General features: G+C 39.5%; 1 protein-coding gene across 4 annotated transcripts in view; it reads left to right on the top strand.

The window, feature by feature from the left end:
- Positions 1–6,284: 6,284 nt before the first annotated feature.
- sema3c (sema domain, immunoglobulin domain (Ig), short basic domain, secreted, (semaphorin) 3C) overlaps positions 6,285–8,390 on the top strand; it is a 50,383-nt gene continuing 48,277 nt past the window's right edge. For 2 of the 4 annotated variants that reach the window (XM_005740825.1, XM_005740824.1), the window contains exon 1: positions 6,285–6,458. The gene's annotated coding sequence lies outside the window, so the exon portion shown is untranslated. Of the gene's footprint in view, positions 6,459–7,720; positions 7,863–8,390 lie in introns of those variants that run through there. The other 2 variants (XM_005740827.1, XM_005740826.1) reach the window with 1 other exon arrangement.

Genomic DNA, 8,390 nt, shown 5'->3' with positions numbered 1-8,390 from the left:
AGAGATGCATCTGGCCCTTTAAGTTCATTCATTTACTGTTCACTGAAATCTCATCAGAAATAGCCTCAGTGAAAGGGTGGGGTCAAGAAGCCACTGTGGCAGGGAAACAGGCAGAAAAGGCTGAGTTATGCTAACAGGTCTGGAGTAATGGAGTAATTAATCCAAATGTGACATTTATGGTAAGTAATTGTAAGTATATATGGATGAAGTCAGGAGAGAAGTAGAACAGTGTCTGTGGCCATCTGTAAAACAAGGTGGAAGCTTTCATGGTTTAGGGCTGCAGTGTCTGATTGCCAGTGGCTTTATTTTTGAGCATAACAATGCAATAAAAGCATGCCTGGATAGTAATAACACCATGGAAAACCACCAATCATGGGTCGGTCTACCCAGAGTTCAAAACACAAAAAAGCAAAGCAGTGTGGGATCATCTTGACAACAAACAGAGCAAAAGTAGGCCTCCAGATTTATTTCTGAACACTAGTTGAAGAAACTGTAAGAAAGTTTGGCTAAGAGAGTTTAGGCTGCCTTAGCTTACCTTAAGCTTCTCAGATGAGAGGTGAAACATCTTCAAGAAACTTAAAGAAGTCCAGTCGCTTTTCTTTCTAACTCACTCGGTGTAGGTTCTCTGACTTTATATTGTTTACATTATATTGTTTACATGTTTGGAAGTTTCAATAAATTGTTACAAACATCTGTCATTTTCCAAAAAAGTTATGACGAAATGAGGGATGTCCCAAGACTTTTTAGCCAGGTCCTATCATTCACAAATCCCAACAAGGTATTGTGGAAAGTAACAAGTGATATCTCCAGTAAGATAAGTTAGACCCTGATCAAATATGTGGGTTTCTCACACCCTTACCATTTCATTGAACAGAGCATTGTGGGCATCACTGTAAAATCTAATACGCGGTCAGTGCTGTTTACTTAAGATAGCTAAGTTAGGACAATTTGTTCTTTGTGAGTGGACAGTAATTAGCATATTTTTTTCCAAGTCAGCAATGGTTTAGGATGGCATATATATCAGGTAAATTAATGCACTTATTTTAATTCATAGATTTTACAGTGATCTCTGTTTTTCTTTGAGAAATTATGACTTTATACTGTGAGCACATTATAACACTGGAAAAAAATGTAGTGGAAAAACTGAATGAGAGCATCCAGGCAGATTCAAGGTCAGACGGAACAAATAATAATTAGTCAGTGGACAAATGAGCCACTTTAATGAGCTCACTAATTGTTTCCTTTCTTTAGCTCATCACCAGTGTTTCTGTCTGTCCTCGCCGTTTTCATCTTTTCTGTGTCAGTCTGTGCTGGATATTATGTTTAATTTGCAATGTGAGCTCATGCACGGCGGACATCTTTCTGTTAAAATTACCCTCTCACAGAGAAAGTCATACTCGAGACTCCCTTTACACCACTGTACTGTAATACGTGTATTCCAGTTGATGACTTCAGATGCTGAGAAAGAGGCACTGAGAGATTTCTCTCCAGATGTTTTGACGCAGAGCGTGACTCTGGCAGAATTCCTCATCTCTTTTTGCAGGGGTGACTAAACTTCTCGATTAATCTCTCAAAGTGAGCTGTTGAACGTGAAGGACTCTGCATAGTCCTGTTTAGCATTTATCAGATCTGCCCTTTGGTGCTTAGCAAGCTAATTAGTGTGCCATTATTCACATCTCTGCCTTTTGTTTTTCCTCACTTTCACAGAAGTATGCCACAGCCCCACAGATGGAAGGAACATATGTAAACTCAGAGCAGCTGCCCTGATGGAGAAAAATAATCTGGTTTGACTTATGCAGAAAAAAATGCGTGTGGCACGGCCAACTGATCAGTTGGAGGTTCAAAAGCAGTGCACGGTATTGCTGTGCTAATGCAAGTTTAATAGGAACTTTCATTACAAGTTTTCAGACAGCATTTGAAGAATGTTGGACAAAATGTCAGAATAGACACTGAGATACTGTCAGCACTAAGAAAGGACTTTTTGTGTGAAGAGTTCTTGTGCCCAGCAGCTTTGAAATAGAAATAATTAGAATATTCATAAAGTTTGTGAAAAAGTAGGTCTTTAGATGTCCCAGATATGTCTTAAAGGTAATTTTATCAAGCAGGGAAATCTGCCATGTTCACACTTAGAACTTTATGTTAGTTGTAATTTGTGTAATTTGTGTTTATTTTTTATTTTTACTTTAGATTAGTAATGAACTTCTCTAAATCAGCTTCCCAGAAACAGAATAAAAGAACAATCCAGGAGGAAATCATAAGCAAATACAAACAATAAAATATAATGTGATTCCAACTGTAATTATTAACTTAAAATTAACCTAAGAATTTAGAAGTTAAGGCACAAAAAATATGCACTGGTTTTTTGTTTTTGTTTTTTCAGCCTTTTACATCGCTTTGGAAGAATTTCGGTCCACTTGTTTTTGCAGAATAGTTTTACATTGGAGAATAACGGGCCTGCTAAAGCATCTCAATCTGAGACCTTGTGTAGGCCAGTCAAAAACCTTTGCTTAGCTTCGTGTTTCAAGTCATTCGTAGGTGGACTTGCTGGTCCGTTTTGGATAATTGTCCTGCTCCATAACCCAACTCTGCTTGACCTTCAGGAGGCGAATCCATGTCCAAACAATCTCCTTCAGGATCTTATGGTAGAGAGCAGAATTCATGCTTCCATCAACTATGGCTGCTCGTGCAATCGTCATTCCACTGAATATTTTCCCAGTAGTCTCTGGGATCATCAGGATGTTTTTGTGTCAAATACGAGACAAGTCTTTGTGATCTCTCTTTCTTATTGCTGAATCATGAGCCCTGACCTTAAGTGAGACAAGCGAGGCCTGCAGTCCTTTAGATGTTGTTCTAGTTTCTTTTTCCCCCTCCTGGATGAGTCATCAATAGGCTCTTGGAGTAGTAGTAGGAGTAATCAGGCTAGTCAAACTAAATTCAGCTTTCCAACACATTTGATTAATCACAGTTAATACATGATTGAATACTAAATACTTTATTTTGGCTAGATAGGTTTGGATAGCTTTTTTCCCCTTAATGAATTAAATCATCATTTAAAAACTGAATTTTTACTTTTTACGTCAATTATCTTTGTTTGATATTAAAATCTACTGAAGATCTGAAACATTTGATAGTAACATAAAAAAACAAATAGCTCAATATATGCGGGCTTTACTGTGTTCAGTTAACTGTGTTTTTTAAAGTCATCGAATACAAAACTGTAAAAGGAAAAAGAGAAGAAGAAGCTAAAAGAATCAAACATAACACTGGTGCTGACAGTATATTAATGTGTTAGTGCCGACCATGTGAGTTGGCAAGTGTTTAAATGTGCATGTGATAAGGCGAACGCCATAGGAGGTCCTCCCCTAACCTTGGTCTGTGCTTTTAACATCAGCATGACAAATGCATAACATCTGCACTGCTAACGAGGGGCAGGTTTTTTTCAAAGGCACATGTGTGCATGGCCGAGAGATTAAGTGAGAAGACCATTTCACGCACAGAAACACACCACAGCGCTTGTCAGATACAGTCTGTGTAACAGAGACTCTGACTGGACGCTAAGTGGCCAGACTCAAGACACTTATCATAATATTTGGGAATAAAAGATAAAAACATTGGACCAAATTCATCTCTTTTACAATCACTTACTGTATGACAAAGTCCTCTATAATCATATGTCATGTCAGACAGCACACCTGTCTGCCATTTGTCACCCTCACTTTGGCTCTCCACTCTCATCAAGTTAATTTACTGCTGCGGCTCTGTCACGGGGACCGTAAAAGATACGCCTCATCTCAATTTTGCTCTCACCCACCTCTTTCTATTCTTCTCCTCCTCCACCTATGAGGACCTTGCAATATAGTCTTCATGCACCAATGAAAAACCTGCACCCCTCTAGCGGGCCATCCTGACACTTTAATTGGAGAGGCGTAAATCTGGCTCCATTGTCAAGGAGAGGGGTAATTATTTCCTCCTGTCTGAGCCACCAGTGATCCTCTCTTTCCTCCCCCTGTTTTACTTTTTCTTACCATCAGATGTATTCATCAGAGAACTGGCTCACACACCACCTTTTATTTTCTGTCTTTCCTGTGCTCTGATTTTTAGCAATCTGCTCAAATATTTCCATGAAACCACTGTGCTAAAGTGGAAAATCCTTAACATCCTGCCTCATATACCTGCACTGAAGTGACATGTGACACCCAGCTAAGGGGGAAGAAAAAAAAACACCTTTTCACATGAATTTTACAAAAATCGAAACTGCATGGTATCTCTCTGCATCTTAGTGTGGAAACAAGGTTAAATCAAAGGCTTGCTGTGAGTGGTACCTGATATTACATACTGTAGCGCTCGGGTTTAGGGCCAAGTCTTCCTGACGCCTTGAGTTGAAGCTGCAAAATCTGTACTGGAATAAATAATTACGTTGAAGCAGGTTTGGCAGGGTTTACTTACACAATATAGCTTTATAAGCTTCCCATGCTGGCCAAGCTTTCCTCACTGAGCTCATTTAAAGTAACTGTGTGTTAACAGTGATTTTTTTCAATTTATCAGAATCGCTACACATTCAAGTTCAGGTTCAGGTTACTTTATTTGCACCCGCTGGTACATCTGGTCTGCAGTAAAATGAGTCATCCATCCTGACGTGCGCTTTTTCAACACAAACACAGACAACAGACAAGCATACGCAACATAGTGAGGAATAAAAATTAATAAATAATAATGGAGAATCTGGAACAAAGCTGTTTTTAAACCTTGTTGTTCTGAACTTTGGGACTGAAAGGCTGGAAACTGGAGCTCAGTGTGAAAAGTGCGAGTGATCAAATATAATAGAGCCAGCCTACTGCTGTGACTGTCTGGTGCTCGGGGACGCTGGGCTCAGCTGTGGCCTCTTTTAACCATTTAACAAGTTGATGTAATCTCCTTTTGTTCTTTACAGATATGTATCCAAACCATGGAACCAAGGAAGAGAATAAAACAGACTCGAAATAAAATTATCAATGTGGATTTTGGAAAGTTTCCTCAAACTCAACAGACATTGGTGCCTTTTTTTATGCACAGCTGCACCGTTTGTTCAGTTCAGTTTGGAGTTAAGAGATTTCTAAATGTGAGAACATTCCCCTAACATCTTTCCATTAATGATTTAATCTTGTGTATGAGTATATTTTCTAAGAATCAGTGATCATATCTCTTGTCATATATGTTTAACTGAAGATCGTGATATTTAACACAGTAATCAATGACAGGCCGTGGCTGGTCTCATTATCCTGGAGCTGGACTAACAATAACAAGAGTCATCTGCACACTTTAGAGTGGTTCTGTTTTCCTGCCTGTTGTGAATCATATTTGTGTACCGGATAAATAACAAGGGTAAGAGAAAAATATTACTTTTATACTGCTCTTTGTCTTTTTATAGACTTTGATGGAAAAAAACAAAGTAATATTTTTTCTTTTTCATCCAAGATAGTCAGTTTGCTCAGAGGGTGGCAATGCTCTTCTGAAGCATGGCCCTTATATTGGCTTATAGGTGTTCCCCTGATGTCCAGATTAGATGAAAACCCCTTAAATTTAGTAAAAACAAAGTGAAATCTTTATTGATGTTGAGATCTTTCTAAAAATCCCACAGTTTCTTTCGTTCATGGTCATAATTCTGTTCATGATCTGCAAACTCAATATGTTCCCATCACTTTCAGGCAAGTGCTAAAAAAGATCATCAATACTATTGCTATACTTATTGGGCAATGTGGGTCATATTTAACATAACAGCTGACTACACAGACATCACCTGACTTTAGTGATGTCATGCATAGTGGTGAGCATGACTGTAGTTCATATTTGAACCATCTTCAGAGAGAAAATGCTTCTTATCTGACGATTATTTGATTTGCAAAGTTTCAAGTACCCAGTAATTAAAATAGTTTGTTTCCCAGTGGAAAACAAAAAAGGCCCATAAAAGTGGAAATGAGCAGAAAACATCTGATTTCGTTGGTATCACTGGAGGCAATCTAACTAGTGGATCACCCACAGATTAAAAGCAATGCAATCTGTTTGTGATGTGAGTGTGCCTGACCTTTTCGGGCTTCACCCTCTTACTGTGGTGAGGTAAACGTCCTCTGCCTCTCTGATGTTTTAAGCTGCGCATGTGATCTGTTTGCTGTCTAGTTAACGGAGAGAGGGAGGACGATCGTGGAAAGGAGGGGTGGGGAGGAGGAAGAGGAGGAGGAGGAGGGGGGACTTCAGTGAAGAGTGTGTAATAGGACACCCGCTCTCTCTGTCTTTTCGTTCTCCTCCCTCTCTCCTCTCCTCTCCTCTCTCCTGTGCTCTCTCAGTCAAGTCTGCTCTCTGAGCACTTAGATGGAATAGCAGCATTTTTCTTCTTTGGTGTTATTACAGGATACTAGAAACAGGCGAGAAATACGATCCTGCCTTCCGAAACTTGGACCAGCATCGGAGGAAGCTCCTGAGAGGTGAGTCACTGGCAAAGGTCTGATGTGTTCCTTTTTCTAAAGGTAGAAGGTTTACCTGCCTGTACTGCCTGTACCACACTGTACTTTCTATGCAGTGGAGTGGATCTCGCAGTGGATGCAGAGAGGAGTTGGTAGGCAGCAGGCTAACAGGTGCAGAGTCCCACCAGTGAGAATTAGTTTTTAAAAAAAGCTGCAAGTAAACTCAATCTGACTGTGGAAGAGTCTGCCAGATGACTTGGTGCTTCTCTGAGATCATGTGTGGTATTACATCAGACTTCTGTGTCATGCTTTATTTTCCACTCATGTGCTTGGTGAACAATTCCTTTTAAATACACTGTGGCTGGTTATTACGCTGCAGCCAGTAAAATGGAAAACATGACTTTATGAACATTTTTTAGTTCCTCGTTCATCTAAAAAGGCTTAAATCTTTGGTTTAAGTCTCCGCCAGCATCTGTCTATAACTATATAGATTCTTTATTTAGAGCTTTAAAAAAAAGTTGTGGTCAGTCACAGGGTTTGAAATCAGAAGATTAATCTTAGTCAATGTGCTTGTGTGAAGTTTAAGAGTTGAAATATACACTTTTAGCTGTGCCTGCTGGTCATGTGTGCAGGGGAATGTGTGGCTGTAATAGAGCTGCTGACAACCGAATGACAGGGTGTGGTATGAACGCACACCGTCCTGCTAGGACAAAACTTGTTTATCATTGTGATTTAAATTTTTCCTGTATTGATCAAAATGCCAAATTGATTCCAACCGGGAGGACTCGTCCCCACTCGTCTCACAGCTGATTTGGGTTCATGTGTTTAAAGCATTAATAGGAGCAGATGGGAGCGATAATCCATGCAGTTTTCCACTTTCATCAATATTAGTTTTTGAGCCTCCAAAATGGCAAGATGGAAAATTCATTAGGCTGCCAGCCAAGCAATGAGCACAATAAACACAATTATCGTTACACCTCACTGGAAATGTAACTATTCGCTCACTTCACTGACCTGCTTTGTGAGAAGACATTTAATTGGTGTTACAGAGATTTCCTGGCACACTGACGCCCTGGAATTTCTCGTCCGAAGAGCTCAGAGAAATTAATTGCAGAATTTATTATTTTTGTTCATGGCAACAAATAGGAAAACATCCTTTACTGTGAAACCCTTTCGTCGAGGGGAGCGTTACAGTGCTCCATGAGTGTGAGGGAGAGTGAGCTCATTCATGTATTTAGTGTGGCATAGCAAAGTGTCGGAACACAACCGCTTGGGGATATCACAGTATGCACATGAGACTCCCTTGAGGATGAGTTTAGCAGCTGTGAGACCAACATTTCTATACCAGAGCCTCTCCGTGGGGAGATCACCAACTCTCTGAAGGGAGCAGGGAGTGGTAGGTGTGGAAGCTTGGCAGCTCAAAAGGTCAGTCCACCTAAAAATATGGGGAAATGTAGTTCTCACTTAAAAAATTAGGGTTGTCTCTAAATTTTATTTTCAAGGATCTTGCTTTCTAAAATATCAATTGTAGTATGCTTTTTTTATGAAAGATGGCACATGGACAAGGTTTGGTACAAAATATTTTTGCACCATCTGTATACTTACAAACATTCAAGTCATACCTAAAGGAAAACTTACCTAAAGCTGGAACGCTGTGAAAAATATTCAAGTTTGATATTTGACCTGATGAAGTCTAGAAGCTATAAATGAAAAAGACAGCATGCTGCAAAGTCTTGAGTCTTTAGACTTAAGTAATTTTACCAATGTTCTGCTTTTAGCACAAACTTAACTGTTTCATTTTATACTCGATATTCTAAGACTTGGAGGATTTTCAAAAACTGCTGTAATTGTATTATGACGAAGGTGGAAATCTCACTGTGCAATATTTCAGAATTGCAGCACATCGGACTTTATGTACAAACTGACCAGTTTTTTCAGGGACCAGATCTTTTG

This window comes from Pundamilia nyererei, unplaced genomic scaffold (genome assembly GCF_000239375.1).
Source record: "Pundamilia nyererei isolate P.nyererei 1_Seehausen unplaced genomic scaffold, PunNye1.0 scaffold00104, whole genome shotgun sequence".
In the NCBI taxonomy this organism is placed as follows: Eukaryota; Metazoa; Chordata; class Actinopteri; order Cichliformes; family Cichlidae; genus Pundamilia; species Pundamilia nyererei.
This window is presented reverse-complemented; position numbering and strand designations above follow the sequence as displayed.